This window comes from Cynocephalus volans, chromosome 6, assembly GCF_027409185.1.
Source record: "Cynocephalus volans isolate mCynVol1 chromosome 6, mCynVol1.pri, whole genome shotgun sequence".
Classification (NCBI taxonomy): Eukaryota; Metazoa; Chordata; class Mammalia; order Dermoptera; family Cynocephalidae; genus Cynocephalus; species Cynocephalus volans.
Genome location: NC_084465.1, coordinates 154,678,297 through 154,697,964, shown reverse-complemented (window position 1 = coordinate 154,697,964; position 19,668 = coordinate 154,678,297).

The following is a 19,668-nucleotide window of genomic DNA, read 5'->3' as shown; positions in this document are numbered from 1 at the left end:
CAGGTGATAATGCCTTTTACTTTTGCTTTCATCTAAAAACAGAACCCTCCCCTTTTGTCTTCACATCCTTTATCTGATAAAAAACTCAGGCCATTTGTATGTAGAGTTTTTTAAATTCTAGACTTGGTCAATTGCATCCTCAATCTGTTTTTGAATATACTGTACGGCCCTAGCTTTTCCTGTAAATAGATGGTTAAATATAGAGGCACATTCGATTCAGGTTCAGTTTCTAAGCAAGGTTTCCTCATAAGGGGTGTTGGGTTCTTCTTACTGCATCCCATAGAGAAGCACACATCTTGTTCCACTTTTAGTGTTGACTGGTCAGTGGCTCAGGAGGCATCATCTTTCTGTCTAATTTACTGGCTGAAATTCTTCTATGAAGAACTTTCCTCGTCAACCCTTGGTTCATCAGGAACTACAGACCGAAATTTCATGTAGAACAGGACCAACCTGATTATTGTCACCATATTATGACAAACTTTCATTACACAGGTATTGCTTATGTTTCAAGAGGTGTGTCTGAATTTGTGGTTCACCCCAATCTGTGGAGTAAGGAGTAATAGGAAGCTTTTTAAAATGAAAACTACAAAAACACAACAGCAGCACTACTGCATGCACGTGCTTTAGGAAATCCTTTATTTCCCTTAATTCTTACACTTTCAGTAACAAATAGTCCCAGTTTGCTGGTGAATAGGACCCAAGTTTATTGCTCCCCTTATTACCATATTCCTCTATTGTTGTCATGCTGATCCTACTTGATAAAGACACCAATTTAATACTATGGAGTTGTAATTTATTATAATGGACACTGAAAGTTTATAGGAATTAAATGGCCACCTCAAAGCGGCAGAATCAGGCTGAACAAGGACTTTTCTTGGCATAATTAGTACATATGCTCTATTTGTTTGTGAACTGCCCTGATGTCTCTTTAAGACCTTGGCAAGAGGGACCCTTCCCTGAGCCCTGACAGCCCACCACATGTGACACCCCCACTACTACCTGCCTCATCGTAGGCACGGGGTGCCTCTCTCTCCAGAACCCAGTGCTCAGTGCTGGCACAGCATGACCGAGAGCCCTAACCCCACTCTCGTGTGTAACACTGCTCAGCCAGGGAGAGAGTGTCCACGTCTCTTGATCTGTGTTCTCAAAACACAAGGCAACTGTGTGCAAAGGCTATGAGGGCTGGTGGGTGGTGTGCTACCAACATCAGTGCAGACCCTATTCCGACTAGAAGAAGGGTGTGAGCAGAGGAAGCTCTTAGGAAAGAGAAAAAATATCATTAACCTGCCACATCCTTACGCTTGGACAGCACGATGCAACAGGCTCTTGCCTAATTAAAATACTGGTATGCTGAGCATTCATTTGCTTTCTCCTTTTTCATTCCAACTCTGATTCTAGAGGTACTTCAGATTACTCTGGTATACACCACAGTTGCACAGGACATCTGAGAAACATTTTGTAATCCTGAATGATATGTAGTATTCTCAAATTTCTAAGTATGTAGGATTAGATGTAACAAGCATCAATACTGTCAGCAGAGCATAAGTTATATGTAAATTTTGATATGTTGGGTTTTTTCCCATTCTCACTAACACTCCTATGGAAATTTTTGACTGTATTTCTCTGTAGTGTATACTTGAAAAGATTGTTTATGTTTAAATTTATTTTTTCCAAGAGTGCCTCTAGTTTTCATATACCAGAGCTTCTCTTGCATTTTAGCTGCAATGGGCAAAGCAGCATCTCCATTCCTTTGTCAAAAATTTACTGAGTACTTACTGCATGCCAGGCACTGGCCTGAGCACTGGGAACCAAATGAATATAACATGTCTCCATCTTCCTGAATATAACATTTATAAGACTTGGTTCACTGGGTTTATTTAAGGATATAATTCTACACCAGTGGTTTTGTTTAGAGCTATCCATCTTACCTCACCCCTTTCCCAAATAAAGAAATAAGCACTGTACAATTTTAAGACTTACTATAAAGCTACAGTAATCAAGGGAATGTGGTATTGGAGAAGAAGTAAACATACAGATCAATGAACAGAACAGAGTTCTGACAAGGACTCTCACAAATATGGCCAACTGACATTTTCTAATTGTGGTAAAATACATATAACATTTACATATTAACCATTTTTAAATGTACAGATGTGTGGCATTAAGTACATTGGTATTTTTGTACAATATCACCAATCATCACCTCCAGAACTTTTTCAAATTCCCATTGAAGATTGACTCCTCAACCCCTATTTCCCCCTGCCCCTGGCAACTTCCATTCTACTTTCTGTCTGATTGTGACTATTCTAGATACCTCATATGTGTGGAATCGCACAGTATTTCTCCCTTTGTGGTTGGCTTATTTCACTCAGTATAACATCCTCAAGGTTCATCCATTTCATAGCACAGGTCAGAATTTCTTCCTAACTTTTTTTTTATTGAAACATAATTGATGGGCCGAGCCCATGGCGCACTCGGTAGAGTGCTGCGCTGGGAGCACGGCGACGCTCCCGCCGTGGGTTCGGATCCTATATAGGAATGACCGGTGCACTCACTGGCTGAGTGCCGGTCATGAAAAAATGACAAAAAAAAAAAAAAAAAAAAAAGAAACATAATTGATCACACATATTGTGGGGTACAGGGTTGAATATCAATACCTGTGTACAATACTTGATGATCAAGTCAAGGTAATTAGTATATTCGTCATTACAAAACATAATCATTCTTTGTGACCCTTTACCAATTTCCTGCTAAAACTCCATCCCCCTCCCCCTTTCTCACCTCTAGTAACCAACCGTTCTGTTTTCTCCTTTTGAAAGTTCGATGTATTATTGTGATTGTTGTTTCTTTTGTATTTATTTGTTTATTCTTAGCTCCCACTTATGAGGGCATGTGGTATTTCTCTTTCTGTGCCTGGCTTATTTCACTTAACATAATTTTCTCCAAGCTCATCCATGTTGCTGCAAATGGCAGAATTTCATTCTTTCTTATGGCTGAGCAGCATTTCATTGTGTATATACATACCACATCTTCCTTATCCAGTCATCCACAGATGGACATTTAGGTTGGTTCCAAGTCTTGGCTATTATAAACAGAGCTGCGATAAACATGGGAGTGAAGGTATCCCCTCAACAAGATGATTTCCATTCGTTTGGGTATATACGCAGTAGTGGGATTGCTGGATTGCATGGCAGTTCTATCTACACTTGTTTGAAGAAGGTCCATACTGTTTTCCATAATGGCTCTACTAATTTACAGTCCCACCAACAGTGTAGGCGGGTTCCTCTTTCTCTGCATCCTTGCCAGCATTTGTGATTCTCTGTCTTTTTGATAATAGCCAGTCTCACTGGGGTGAGATGATATCTCACTGTGCTTTTGATTTGCATTTCCATGATGCTTAGTGATGTTGAACACTTTTTCATGTATCTGTTGTCCATTTGTATGTTTTCCTTTGAGAAATGCTCATTTGCCCATTTTTTAATTGGGGTTACTTGTTTTTTCACTGTTAAGTTGTTTGAGTTCCTTTATATCCTGGATATTAATTCCTTGTCAGATGCATGATTTGCATATATTTTCTCCCATTTTGTAGGTTGTCTTTTCACTCTGTTGACTGTTCCTTTGCTGTGCAGAAGGTTTTTAGTTTGATATAATCCCATTTGTTTATTTTTTCTTTTGTTGCCTGTGCTTTTAGGGTCTTATTCATAAACTCTTTGCCTGATCCTGCATCCTGAAGTGTTTCCCCTATGTTTTCTTATATGAGTTTTATAGTCTTGTGTCTTACATTGAAGTCTTTAATCCATTTTTAGTTGATTTTGGTATGTGTCTGGTTTCATTCTTCTACACATGGATGTCCAGTTTTCCCAGCACCATTTATTGAAGAGGCTGTCTTTTCCCCAATGGATGTTCTTTGTGCCTTTGTCAAAGATTCCCTGGCTATGGTATGTGGATTGATTTCTGAGTTCTCTATTCTGTTCCCTTGGTCTGTGTATCTGTTTTTATGCCAGTACCATGCTGTTTTGATTACTGTAGCTTTGTAATATAATTTGAAGCCAGGTGGTGTAATGCCTCAAGTTTTATTTCTGCTCATATTTGCTGTGGCTATTTGGGGTCTTTCATTGTTCCACATTAGGGTTGCTTTTGCTATTTCTGTGAAGAATGTCATTGGTATTTTGATGTGGATTGCACTGAATCAGTAGATCACTTTTGGTAGTGTGGACATTTTCACAATGTTCATTCTTCCAATCCATGAGCAAGAAATGTCCTTCCAGGAAGATATACTAATAGCCAACAGACACATTAAAAAAATGTTCAACGTCACTCAGCATTAGGGAAATGTGAATCAAAACCACTTTGAGATAACATCTCAATCCAGTTAAGATGGCTAATATCCAAAAGACTGAGAATGATATAGCTGGCAAGGAGCAGAGAAAAAGGAACTCTCATACACTATTGGTGGGACTACAAAATGGTGCAGCCTTTATGGAAAATGGTATGGAGGTTCCTCAAACAATTACAGATAGATCTACCATATAATCCAGCTATTCCACTGCTGGGTATATACCCAGAGGAATGGAAATCATCATGTTGTAGGGATACCTGTACTCCCATGTTTATTGCAGCACTATTTACAGTAGCTAAGAGCTGGAACCAACCTAAATGTGCATCATCAGATGAGAGGATAAGGAAAATGTGGTATATCTACACAATGGAGTACTACTTTGCTATAAAAAAAAAAAATGAAATACTGCCATTTGCAGAAACATGGATGGACTTAGAGAAAACTATATTAAGTGAAATAAGCCAGGCACAGAAAGAGGAATATTGCATGTTTTCACTTACTGTGGGAGCTAAAAATAAATAAATAAATAAACATACAAATAAATGGGAGAGGGAAGAAGACACAACAATCACAATTCCTTGAACTTGTTAAGTGAACAGATATGATGTTGATGGGGGGAGGGAAAAGAGGGAGGGAGAAAAAGGAGGAATTGGTAAAAGGACATAAAAATCAACTACATTGTAGATTGATAAATTAAAAATTTTTTTAATGTTTAAATAAAAAATATGAAAACAAACTTCATTTCCCTTAAAAAAAATAGAAAGAAAGAAATGTCCTTTCATCTTTCTGTGCCTATTTAATTTCTTTCAGTGGTGATTTTTAGTTCTCATTGTAGAGATCTTCCGCCTCTTTGGTTAAATTGATTCCTAGTTTTGTTTTGTTTCTTTGGTGACTGTTGTAAGTGGGCTTGCTTTCTTGATTTCTTTTTCTGCTAATTGTTGGTGTATAAAAACACTGCTGATTTTTGTGTGTTGATTTTGGTATCCTGCAACTTTACTGAATTTGTTTATCAATATAACTCTTAAGAGTTTCTTGGTAGAGTCTTTAGGTTTTTCTATTTATAGGATCATGTCATCTGTAAACAGAGATAATTTGACTTCATCTTTTCCAACTTAGATGCCCTTTATTTCTTTCTCTTGGCTGATTTTCCTAATACTTCCAATACTATGTTAAATAAGACTGGTGAGAGTGGGCATCCTTGTCTTGTTTCTGTTCATAAAGGAAAAGCTTTCAGCTGCTCCCCACTCATGATGATGTTGGCTGTGGGTTTTTCATATGTGGCTTTTACTGTGTTGAGATTTTTTTCCTTCTATACCTAATTTGTTGAGAGTCTTTATCATGAAGGGATATTGAATTTTGTCAAATGCTTTTCTGCATCTACTGAGATGATTATATGGTTTTTGTCCTAGATTTTGTTAAAGTGGTGTACAATTTATTGACTTGCATGTGTTGAACCATCCTTGCATCCCTGGGATGAATCCCACTTCATCATGGTGTATAATCTTTTTGATGCACTACTGTATTGTTTGCTAATATTTTGTTGAGGATTTCTGCCTCTATGTTCATCAAAGATATTGGCCTGTGGTTTTCTTTTGTTGTTGTATCTTTATCTGATTTGGTATCATGTTGATGCTGGCCTCATAGAATGAGTTTGGGAGAATGGCCTCTATCTTAATTTTTTGGAATAGCTTGAAGAGATTTGGTATTAATTTCTCTTTGAAGGTTTGGTAGAATTCAGCAGTAAAGCTATCCAGTCCTGGGCTTTTCTTTGTTGAGAGACTGTTGATTACTACTTCAATCTTGTTACTCGTTATTGGCCTGTTTGGGTTTTCTATTTCTTCTTGGTTCATTCTTGGTAGTTGGTATGTGTCCCCAAATTTCATTTCTTATAGGTTTTCAAATATGTTAGTGTATAGTTGTTTATAGTAGTCTCTTAAGACTCATCATATTTCTGTGGTATTGATTGTAATGTTTCCTTTTTCATGTCTGATTTTTGTTATTTTAGTCTTCTCTTCTTTTTTTGGTTAGTCTACCTAATGGTTTGTCTATTTTGTTTACCTTCTAAAAATTCCCAATTTTTTTTTTTTTTAAAGATGACAGGTAAGGGGATCTTAACCCTTGACTTGGTGTTGTCAGCACCATGCTCACCCAGTGAGCTAACCGGCCATCCCTATATGGGATCTGAACCCGTGGCCTTGGTGTTATCAGCACCACACTCTCCCGAGTGAGCCATGGGCCGGTCCCAAAAATCCCAATTTTTGTTTCATTGATCTTTCATATCATTTTTTTGGTCTCTATTTCATTTAGTTGTCTTCTGATCTTAATTATTTCTTTCCTTCTGCTAATTTGGAGTTTGGATTGTTCTTGTTTTTCTAGTCCTTTGAGGTGAACATTAGGTTGCTTATTTGAAGTCTTTCTATTCTTTCGATTTAAGCATTTATTGTAACAAACTTCCGTCTTGGTAGTGCCTTTATAGTGTCCCACAGGTTTTGATATGATGTGTCTTTACTTTCATTGGTTTCAAGAAATTTTTTGATTTCCTGTTTAATTTCTTCTTGGACCCATATGTCATTCAGGAGCATGTTGTTTAATTTTCATGTATTTAGTTTCCAGAGTTTTGCTTGTTATTGATTTCTAGTTTTAATCTGTTGTGGTCTCAAAAGATAGGTTGAAATGACTTCAGTTTTTTTCAAATTTGTAGAGACTTGATTTCTAACCTAACACGTGGTCTGTCCTAGAGAATGTTCTTTGTGCTGAAGAGAGGAAAGTATATTCTGTAGCTGTTAGATGAAATGTTCTGTATATGTATGCCAAGTCCAATTAATCTAAAGTGTAATTTAAATCCTGTGTTTTTCTGTTGATTTGTTGTCTAGATGATCTGTCCAATGTTCAGAAAGGGGTGTTGTGGTCCCCCGCTACTATTGTATTTGGGGGTCTAACTGTCTGTTTAGGTCTAGTGGTGTTTGCTTTTAATGTCTGGGTACTCCAGTGTTGTGTGTGTATATATTTATGATTGTTATGTCTTCTTGCTGGATAGATTCCTTTATCATTATACATGGCATTTTTTGTCTCTTTATGGTTTTAGGTTTAGTGTCTATTTTATATGGTGTAAAAATAGCTACACCTGCTCATTTTTGGTTTCCATTTGTATGGTATATCTTTTTCCATCCCTTCATTATTAGTCTGTGTGAGTATTTACAGGTGAGGAGAATTTCTTGAAGGCAGCATATAGTTGGGTCTAGCTTTTTAATACAGTCTATGACTTTGGAGAGAGCAATTCAATCCATTTACATTTAGGGTTGTTATTGAAAGGCATTGACTTACTACCAGCATTTTTATTTTCATTTGGTTGTTTTAAACATCTTTTATTTTTCTTTATTTCATTTTTTTGTTTGTCAACAGTGTCTGTTGGATTTGTGAAGTGGTAAGATATAGTTTCTTTTTCTTTCTCATGTGCATATTTGCTCTACCAGTGAGTTTTGCTCTGTTTCAGGTGTTCATGGTGATGATTATAATTTTTTGGATTCTAGATGCAAGACTCCTTTGAGGATTTCCTGTAGGTCAGGTTATGTGGTAGTGAAATTTCTGCTGTTTTTGATGGTCTGGGAAATACACTATTTCTCCTTCATTTCTGAAGGATAGCCTTGCTAGGTATAGCATTCTTGACTGGCAGTTTCTTTCTTTCAGTACTTTGAATATATCATCCCATTCTCTTCTGGCTTGTAGGGTTTTGCTGTGAAATCTGCTGTTAGTCTGATGGGGACTCCTTTATAGGTGACTTGACACTTTTCTCTTGCTGATTTTATGATTATCTCTGTCTTTGAGTTTTGTCAGTTTGACTATAATGTGTCTCAGAGAGGAACTTTCTAGATTTAATCCTTTTGGGATCTTTGATTCTCTTGGATCTGAAAGTCCATGTCTCTCCCAATACCTGGGAAGTTTTCCAGTTTTATTTTTCGAATAGGTTTTCAATGCCTTTTCCTTTCTCCTCCTCTTCTGGAACACCCATGATTCTGATGTTTGTGTGCTTAAGGTTGTCTGGTAGTTGCTGCAGATTTTCTTCATTTTTAAAAATTCTTTTTTCTTTGTCTTCCCCCCACCCCCATCTGGATTATTTCAAAAAGACTATCTTTGAGGTCAGAAATTCTTTCTTCTGCTTGCTCTAGCCTGCTGCATAAGCTCTTGGTTGTGTTTTTTATTTCATTGAATAAATCCTTCTTTCTTAAGGTATATATCTCTTTGTAAATTTCTTCCTTGCTGGATAGTTTTTCTCATTCCATTGTGTCATCTGAGTCTTCTTGTATGTCAGTGCATTTCCTTAAGATTGTTGCTCAGAATTCCTTTTCAGTCATTTCAAGGATTTCCTGTTGTATGGAGTCTGGTACTGGACAATTACTGTATTCCTTTGGTAATGTCATATTTTCTTGTTTTTTCATATTTTCAGTATCCCCACATGGATGTGTGGTCACCTAGTAGGGTAGTTGCTTCTTCTATTTCTCTGGAGTGGCTTTTGAGACAGATTCTCTCCTGCAGTTGTGTTTTCTACCGACCACTGAGTAGGCTATTTTAGTTTTGGTTTTGGGTAAACACAATATTGTAGTCTGTGTGTGGTTACTTCACCATATTCAATGCTAGAATTGCATATGAGTGCCTCCATGGCCTAGGCACTGGGGTACTGAGTGATTCCTTGCTGAGGTTAGTGACACTATGTTGTGCCATCAAGGATGTGGGCAAGATCTCAAGATTTTACAGGAAGCGCCTGGGTGCCCTATCACTATTTAACTGGGGTGCATGGCCCTTGCAGGACACTAGCTAGTGTTCTGTGACCCTGACAGGTAAACTGGGGTATACTGGAGCTCCTCATTTTGAATGGGTGATCTTGGCCAGGATTCCTCTTTCCTCCCTCCTACAGGCAGAGGCTTCTCCTGAGTCCTTGCTTCCCCAAGTTGGGGGATTGGTTGGTGGTACTTGTGAATTTTCTACTGTTTTTTTTTTTTTTGGCTACTCTGGGTTTCTGCCATCTCTGAGGGCTCCACACATCTCTCCTCAGATGAAGGCAGTTGCATAGGCTATGCATGTAGCTCCCACCCCCAGGTGTGTGGCCACAGGGGCAGCATAATTCCCTGTGGGTTGTGCCACTGGGTCATGTGTCTGTGCTCACTCACCTCTTTCCAGCAGTTCCACCTGTGACCCTCCTTATGTGCCACTGGGTCATGTGTCTGTGCTCACTCACCTCTTTCCAGCAGTTCCACCTGTGACCCTCATTATGTCAATGCCAGTGAGTGGGTGGTGGCAATGTGACAGCCTGGCATGGGTGGCTGTGGCAGTTGATCACTCGCAGGCAGCAGTGACTGCCACCTGCACAGTGTGTTCAACTGCCAGGAGCTACAGTGGAAAGTGGGATGAACTGCTCTTCAGGAAGATGTGTAACAGTTCTGGGACCAGACAGTGACACTGATGACTGTGGTAGTGGTGGCAGTGAGCTTGTTCTGGTCTTCTTGTATAGGAGGAGCATACCCTGAGCACTTTTAGTCTGCCATCTTCCCACCTCTTTCCCTCTTTCTAATTTTTAAGGCTTATTAATATTCTGTTGTATGTATATACCACATTTTGTTTATCCATTCATTCATTGTTGGACACTGGGTTGCTTTCACCTTTTGACTATTGTGAATAATGCTGCTGTGATCATGGGTGTACAAATATCTGTTCAGTTCTCTGCTTTCAATTCTTTTGGGTACGTACCCAGAAGTGAAATTGCTGGATCACAGAGTAATTCTATTTTTATGTTTTTGAGGAACTACACATTAAGGAAAACACTATATTGTTTTCCTCAATGGCTATGCCATTTTACATTTCCACCAACAATGGAAAGGGTTCCAATTTCTCCACATCTTCACCAACACTCATTATTTTCTGTGTTTGTTTGTTTGTTTTATAGTAACCATCCTGATGGGTATGAGGTGATAGCCAGTTGATTTTTGACAAAGGTGCAACAGCAATTCAAATAAGAAAGGATAGTCTTTCCAAAAGCAGTGTTGGAACAACTGGACAACTTACAAAAAAATGGACCTTGATCTAAATCTCACTTTATATAAAAAGTAACTATAAATTGATCATATATGTGAATGCAAAAAGTAAAACTATAACATTTTTAGAAGAAAATCTTCATGCAGTGAGGTTAGGTTAGATTCTTAGATATGATATCAAAAACATGATCCATTCAAAAAGTGATTTAATTGGACTTTGTAAAATTAAATACTTTTGCTCTACAAAATGTACCACTAATATAAGCCACAGACTTAGGGAAAATGTTGGCAAACCACTTACCTAACAAAGATTTGTACCCAAAGCATATAAAGAACTCTCACAGGAAGAAAACAGTTTAAGTGAAAAATGGGCAAAACACTTGAGCAGATACTTCATCAAAGATGGCAAATAAGCATATGAAAGATTGTCAACATCACTAGCCATCAGGGAAGCACAAATTAAAACCATAGTGAGATACCACAGCACCAAGAGGGTTAAAATAGAAAATACTGACATTACCAAGTGACATCAAGGATGTGGAACAACTGGAATTTACCTGCACTGCTGGTAGGAATGCAGAATGGTGCCGTCATTCTGCAAAAATGTTCTGCAGTTTCTTATAAAGTTAAACACACAGTGATTATAAGACCCACTAATCCCACTCCTAAGTATTTACCTAGAAACAATGAAAACTTACACTCACACAAAAACTTATACGGAAATGTTTCATAAAACTTTATCTGTAATAACCAAAAAATGGGAAATAACTTTAAAGATATTCATCTGGTGAATTGATAAACAAACTGTGTCTTGTTTACAGGGCATGGAACACTACTCAGCAGTTAAAAGGCCCAACCACTTGGTGGGATGTCAAAGGCCTCATGCTGAGTAAAAAAAGCCAGTCTCAAAGGTTACACATTGCATGATTCACTTATATGACAATCCCCAAAACACAAAACCACAGGGATGGAGAACAGATTGCTGGTTGTAGGAGTTGGTGGGAAGGGTGTGACTGTGAGGGAGCAGTATAGAGATTCTCAGAGTGACAGAACTCTGCTGTGTCTGGATTATGGTGGTGGCTAAAGGGATCCATATTTTTTAAAACTTAATAGAAATTGTATCAGTCCGTTTGTGTTGCTGTAACAGAAAAACCTAAGACTGGATAATTTATAAAGAACAGAGGTTTATTTGGCTTACAATTCTGGTACAGCTGCATCTGGCACAGGCCTCAAGCTGCTTCTACTCATGGTGGAAAGCAGCAGGCAGCCAGCGGGTACAAGCAGATCACATGGCGAGAGGAAGCAAGGGAGAGGAGGAGGTGCCAGGGTCTTTTAAACAACCAGCTCTCATGCAAACTAATGGAGCGAGAACTCACTCACTACCCCTCCTCCCCCAGGGAGAGCATTAATCCACTCATTAGGGATCCGCCCCCATGACTCAATTAGTTTGCAACACTGCCACATTGGGGATCAAATTTCTGCATGAGTTTTGGAGGGGACAACACATCAAAACTCCATCAGAAATGTATACACAAAGTTTTACACTGGGTTAACTAAAAATAAAATAAAATACATAAAATAACAAGTCTATCCCATGTTAATGTTGTTAAATAGCATAGTTTTTGAAAAATAACTGACTTCCAGAAGAAAAGAAATTGGAGTGAGAAGAGGGGATTGTTTTATAATTTTGCAAATCTCTTTAATGTCTGCCTTATAGAAGACATTGGATTCTTGTATTGGCTTCTGCATTCAATCTGTTTTGATTTTATATGTCATGTATCCTCAAGAAATCTCTGCTGTACATGCTTGAGATGATGAGAGTGAATTAGGCAAATCATTCTTAGTATTATTTTAATACTCTTCATCTCCTGGACCACCCCTAAAAAAAGACTCCTGGGGTTTCCTAGATCACAATTTGAGAACCTGGCCGGCCCGTGGCTCACTCGGTAGAGTGCGGTGCTGATAACACCAAGGCCACAGGTTCGGATCCTATATAGGGATGGCCGGTTCACTCACTGGCTGAGGGTGGTGCTGACAATTTGAGAACCTGGCCTCTGTTATAACTTTACACTAGAGGAAGTGCTTTTCTTCTTATGAATACTTTTAAGAAAAACATTATTTTATCTTCCACAGAAATAAAATTACTTAACATATTTATGAATTGAATTATGCTATACAGTCATAATTTCTGCATTTATTTTTATTTATTTTTATTCTCCCACCTTCTACAGTCATAATTTTTAAATTCAGATGTTTATTGTAATTAAACGGTCAATTTGTTTATGATTTCCAGCCAGAATCAGTCTTAGCTACATGTGAAAGATATTATTTTCATTATATGAGAGTAGGAATATTAATTATTTACTGTCAAAACTTTAACATTGTCATTTTTTGTTTTAAGTGAATAATAGGATTCCTTGTAAGGAGTGACCCACTTGATTGAAAAGATGCTTCCAGATCCCATTTCAGGTTATAGGGCAATGTTATATAAGCAGCACTATTTTGCTTGGGAGCCTCATAAAGGCTATAACTCAGAAAGCTTTATTTCCTAAGACACTTCATGAAATCTATGAGCCACTTATTTAAGGATGGGTTTTTGTAATCTAAATATGAACCCAAATTATGAAATTATGACCCGGACTGATTGCAGCATCAGCAAGGAGGAGTTTCCTGCCTGTGTGAGCGTTGGACAATGAGAGGTTGGGGCAGGTACCAACAGCCTGGGGCTCCACTGAGCACATTTGCTTAACCAGTATCTTAGGTGAGAAGGGCAGTTACAGAGGACAGTTTGATTTGGTCTAAACTGTATTTGGAGTTGGCTGTTCCCCCAGTAAACAGGCTCCTTATCCAGAATGGGAGGCTTACCACTGAGCTAACATTTGTGGATACTTAGACTGCTTTTCCCAGCCAGTCTCTTGGAAGCAGTCAAGGCCACCAGGCCTTTGGTAGGAAAAGGTAAGAAGACAGAATACCAAGGATCTCTTTTCCCAGGAAATTGTGAATGAAAGGAACGTTTTTCTATTTTCATAAGGCCCTGTGGAAACACTTGCAGAGTCTGGACTCCCAGTGAGTGCCTGTGTCCCAAGATTTTCTTTAAAAGGAAATCCTGGGCCTAACATCCAAGACAACTCAACCACAAAAACATAAACAATTCAATTAAAATATGGGTAAAGGACTTGAATAGACATTTCTCCAAAGAGGATATAGTCAACAAGCACATGAAAAGATGTCCGACATCATTAGGTATTAGGGAAATGCAAATCAAAAAGTATGGAGGTACCACTTCATACCCATGAGGATAATTATAATAATTTTCTTAATGGATAATAACAAGTGTTGGTGAGAATGTGGAGAAATTGGAACCCTCCTACATTGCTGGTTGAAATGTAAAATGGTGTAGCCATGGTGGAAAACAGTTTGGCAGTCCCTCCAAAAAGTTAAACAAGAATTACCATATGACCCAGCAATTCCGCTCATAAGTGCATACTCCAAAGAATCAAAAAGTGTTAAAAAAAAAACGTATACATAAATGTTCACAGCAACGCTATTTGTAATAGTTAAAAGGTAGAAACAACCCAAATGTCCATCACATAACGTAAGGATAAAACAATGTGGTATACACATACAACAGAATATTATTCAGCTTAAAAAGAAGGAAATTCTGACACATGCTACAACATGGATGAACCTGGAGGACATTACGCTGAGTGAAAGAAGCCATTCACAAAAGGGCAAATACTGTGTGATTCCACTCATACAAGGTCCTAGAGTAGTAACAATCAGAGAGACAGGAAGTAGAATGGGGGTTGCCAGGGGTAGAGGGAAATGAGGATTGAGGAGTCAATCTTTCATGGATTCAGTTTCAGTTTGGGAAGATAAGAAAGTTCTGGAGATGGACGGTGGTGATGATTGCACAAAAATGCAAATGTACTTAATGCCACTGAACTGTACCCTGAACTGCACATCCATCAACAGAGGAATAGATGAAGAAAATGTGGAATATATACACAAGAGAATACTATCCAGCCATAAGAAAGAATGAAGTCCTGTGACTTGCAGCAACATGGATGGACTTGGAGCACATTGTGTTAAATGAAATAAGGCACGAACAGAAAGAGAAATGCCACATGTTCTCACTCATATGTGGAAATGAAGAAAGGTGATTGCATTGAAGTAGAGAGCAGAATGGTGGTTACCAGACGCTGGGAAGGGGAGAGGGGAGGAGGGATAGTGAGAGGTTGGTTAACAGATACAAAAACACAGCTAGATAGGTGGAGTGAGATCGAGCATTCTATAGCAGTGTAGGGTAACTATCATTAACAACAACTTGTAGTGTAGTTGCAATTAGTCTCAAGACGATTTTGAATGCTCCCAACACAAAGAAATGATAAATGTTTCAGGTAACGGGAAAAAAATCAGTACTTTCCAGAGTTTCAGGGGATGAGGGAGTGAGGGAGGGATGAATAGGTGGAGCACAGAGTATTTCTAGCACAGCAAAACTATTCTATATGATACTGTAATGGTGAATACGTGACATTCTGCATTTGGCAAAACCAACAGAACAGTACAATGCAAAGAGAACCCTAATATAAAATTAATAATAATATATCAATATTGATTCATAATTGTAACAAATGTACCACACTAATGTAACATGTCAATAATAGGAGAAACTGTGTGTGTATGGGGGAGGGTATGGAAATTATCTATACTCTCTGCTCAATTTCTCTATAAAACTAAAACTGCTATAAAAATAAAAAATAAAAATATGGTTAAAATGATAAATTTTGTTATGTATATTTTACCACAATTAAAAAAATAAATGAAGGACTGTTATATGCTACAATATGAATGAGCTCAGAAAACATCACGCTAAGTTGAAGAAGCCAAACACCAAAAGTCATGTATTGTATGATTCCATTTATATGAAACATTCAGGATAGGCAAATTTATAGAGAAAGAATGCAGACTGGGGTTGCCAAGGGCTGGCGGAGAAGGGAACAGGGAGTGACTGCTAATGGGTACAGGGGTCGGTTTCCTTTAGTGTGGATGAAAATGTTTTGGAACTATACAGAGGTGATGGTTCCCACAGCCTTCTGAATATACTAAGTGCTACTGAAATATACGCCTTAAAACAGTTAATTTTATGTTATGTGAATTTCATCTCAATTTTTTTTCAAATGCAGGAGAGTCTCCTCCAGTGTAAGCGAATGTCTGGAGACCAGCATGCAGATCAAGAAAAAGAAAGAAAAAGGAGAGAGAGAGAAAGAGAGAGAGAGAGACATCTGTGCATGCAGGTGTTAGCTGGCTAGGAGCTGGGAAGAGGCACCTGTGGAGGCACCTGGTCTCTGCTAACCATGTCATCCTTATCTGAAGGTTCGGTTCTATTTTGTTCTTTTTTTTACATAAAGTACGTAGTGTTATCCCCAAGCCTGTACTAATATTTTCTTATTGATGCAGCCAATATCTCACCTTCAGAATTGAGATGCTTGGGAAACCAAGACAAGGAATGTGTTGCACACAGCATCACCCTGAGAAAAGGAGGCAAGAGGTGATCTTCAGAGAATGGAGCAAGAACTGAGAACACAAAATGCAGAACAAAAGAGAGCTAAGAAGTCAGGCACCCTCCAGGAAGGACCACGGCACAAGCAACATTCAGAGGCCTGAGAAAGGTGAGACTTCGGCATTCACTCAGATGGGGCTAGACTCTTGTTATGTGGAAATTAAAGACTGGGCAAGTTGGGGACATTTGATTTGTACTGAGAAACATACAGATGTCTGCATGTGACTCCCCCAGCCACAGTGCTTGCCAATTTTGAGCAGAGTTGTTTCTCCATCAAGGCAACCACTCTCCTGTAACATCCAGGCAGATGAATTCACATGAGGGTCAAACTAATGTCTCCATACCTAGCTCACAGTCCTTGCATATTGGTGACACTTGTGGGTGAAGGATGACATCCCAAAAGTTGCAGACAAAAAGAGTCCTACTAGGAGGTGAGAAAGGTGGAACTGTCATTCGTTTCAGATGGAGGCAAATGTGGGATTTGGCATCTTGCCTTAGCATCAGGAACATGAAGCTTTCCAGTGTCCAGGACTGTTGATGATTTCAAGACACAGCTAGGAGACCCATGTGTCCCAGGCTCCATGCAGGCAGGAGCTCAGCTTATTCACAGCAACTTTCCACGCCAACTGGCATATAGCAGGTGACAGAAATAATTGAAAGTAGCTGAATGAGCAAGAGGCAAGAGAAAGGACTTGATCCCAGTTGCAAACTGAGACCTCATTAAAACCTAACATGTGAACCTGCCAGGAAGCACTGAAAAGAAAGCTCATAAAACTAAGTCAGGTCCACACTCCATCTCCATTCAAGGTGGGAGCGTCACTGCAATGCCTTCATTACGATCCACTCAAGGTTTTTTTGGTTTGTTTTTAATTCCTCTACTTTCAAGTACTAGTTTATCACTTAATGGCCCATAAAAATTCCATCCACACACACACAAATAGGAATCAGGAAAAGTATGACTAAAGTTTTCTGAACACTCAACAAGGTGCAACAAGTTTCCCTTTAAATATTGGATAAGTTCCAGCCCTGAGGATTGACTTCTAAGTGCAACCCCACTGGCCACACACCACGAAGGCCAAAGTCAGGGTGAGAGGATATGTGCTCTCATGTTCTCCTAGGTACCACGTGCTGTGAACTCACCACAACCCTATAGGGTTAGTCCTGCTTCACACATGAATAGGACCATCAGGGAGGTGGAGAAATTTCTTTCAATAGTAGTGAAGAAGCTAAGTCCCCTGACATCAAAGGTGAAGCTCTCACCCACGATCTCTCAGCTTTACCACCCAGTGGTGTGAGATCCTGTGTGGTCTTCCTTTCTAAAACCCCCTCTGCTCCCTTCTCAGGCAAAGATCTACATTTTCATTATTAAACATTGTGTATAGCATATAGGTAAGTCTATCAGATTTCCATGGCTATGTTTTTTGGAAGGCAACTTGGCACATTAATTAATTACAATTGATAACATATCCTTAGACCCAACCACCCATTCTAGGCACTCTAAAAATGACGGTACCTGATGATGCATGCGGCCTTATTGATAATGGGAAAAAAAAAAAAAAAAGCAAACAGTCAAAAAGATGAGCAAGCCATGATCTATTTATCTATGCAGACAGTGAGATGTATGGACACTGACAAAAATCCTCAGCTTGGCCGAACTTTAGTCAGCTCCTGAAACCTCTAGGCCCATCTATGCATGTCCATGTAAAATCCAGTTTTAGGAAGAACCCTGCTAAGTCAGATTGGCAAGAATCCCCCACCCTTGATATCTGCTCACCCTCAGTATCTGATCAGGTTCTTCATCCCCCACCATTCCCCCAGGTTGTGTCTGGCCACCCTGGTCTGCCTTCAGCAAGAATCCTGTTAGGTCAGTTTAGCTAGAACCCTCTTTACCCCTGATGTTTTCTCTCAGTCATATTCCACCCACTGACCCCCACCCTGATACCTGGCTAGGAATTTCCCCTGAGAATGGGTTGGGGCCCAAGGTTTGCTCTCGAGGGTGTAACTGGACTCCACCAGGATTTCAGATGACCTGGAACTTGCACCCCTCCTCAGCTCATCCTGCTCTGACCTCAGAACCATCCTGCATGTCCTCTGCTCACCCTGTCACCATCAGAGGACCTGCACACCAGCATCCTCAAACGGAAAATCCAGACTCTGCTCAGCCTCGAGTCTCCTCGGCCTCACATTCCCATCCCTCAGACTATTCTTCCAGAACACCTTCAGAATTCAGCTGCCCACCCTCCCACTGCCACCCCCTGCCTTGACCCTGGTCACATCTCCAAATTGGTCTCCTTGTGTCATCTCTAGTCCCTACACTCTGTTCTCCACACTAGAATTGAAAAAAATCATTGCAAAGCACAAACCAGTGTGCCATTCTTGAGCCCTTCAAAGGCCTCCACCGTGCATGGAGAGAAGCAGGTGTGCCTCACATGCCCCCCTGCATTGCTCTCAGTCACGATGCTCCAGCCATACTGGCCTTGGTCTCTCAGCCACCCCAAACTCATTCCCTTTTGGGGCCTTGCACAGGCCGTTTGGGACGCTCATCCCCACTACCCAACAGCTGCTTCCTCATCATCACTCAGATCCTTATTGAAATATCTGCTCTTAGATCCCAGGCTATCCCACACAGATTCTCTGCTTTGTCTCTTGCATGGTAATTATCAGTTCCTTAAATGATCTTATTTCTTTGTTTGGATGTTCATTCCCATCTTTTCTCAACCGAATACAAGCTCTTTGTGGGCAGGACTCTACCTGGCCTGTGTTTAGAACAATGCCCAGCTCACAGCAGCGTATCAATACATGGAGGAAGAAACAAAAGTAATACACCCAACTGTTCACTCTGGTCTTCCTGATCACAGAGGGCAGGGGAGATGAGAAAAAAAATACTGAAAAATAAAAAGAAAATGATAAGAATGCATGTGTAGGGATAAATGTTGGCAATACATAAACCTGAATATGTGTGAGTGTGTATGTGTTTATTAAGAAATAAAGGATGATCCAAAAAAGTCCATGGTGTTTATCAGGGTGGTGAGATTGCAGGTGATTTTCTTAATTATATGTTGTGACAGAAAAAAAACCCATAAAGTTATATTCATCGTGGGAGAAAGAAGAGCATGACTTTGGAGGCATAAAGACTGGGGTCAGGTTCAAACACAGGGCATCCTCTTTCTGGCTCTGGGATATGGGACATAAGCTCAGCCTCACCTTCTTCATCTGTAAAATGGTCCTGATTCAGCACCTACCACACAGGGCTGCTGTAGAATTATATGAGTTAAGGTTTGTGAAACATTTATCACAGTGAATTATATAGTTCTCAATAAAAAACAACTATTATTATTATAAAGTGGTTTGCACTTTGGTTTTCACAGAATATTGATTACTAGGTCATCTGTCTTTGTGTCTTTGAAAGTTTCTTGATGTCCAAGAATGCCCTTTTAAAACCTCAACATCCCTAAAGAGGTCACAGCTGGAACTTCAGTAGTTGGCATTTTTGTCAGTTACCCAAGTGCTGACAGCAATTCCCTTTAGGGGAGTATCCTTAGTATGAGTCACAGGGAGTACAATGAGAGGGTGTCAGGCAAGGAGAAGAATACCAAAGACAGAGTTGTCCATGACAGCCCTGCCCCGTTGCCCAGCAGCAGCCTGGTCATCTGGACAGAGAGCTAGAAGACATCCCTAATGGAAGAGGCAGGTGCCCCGAGATGCAGCCGACTCTTCAGCCCCTCCATTGGCAGTGCTGT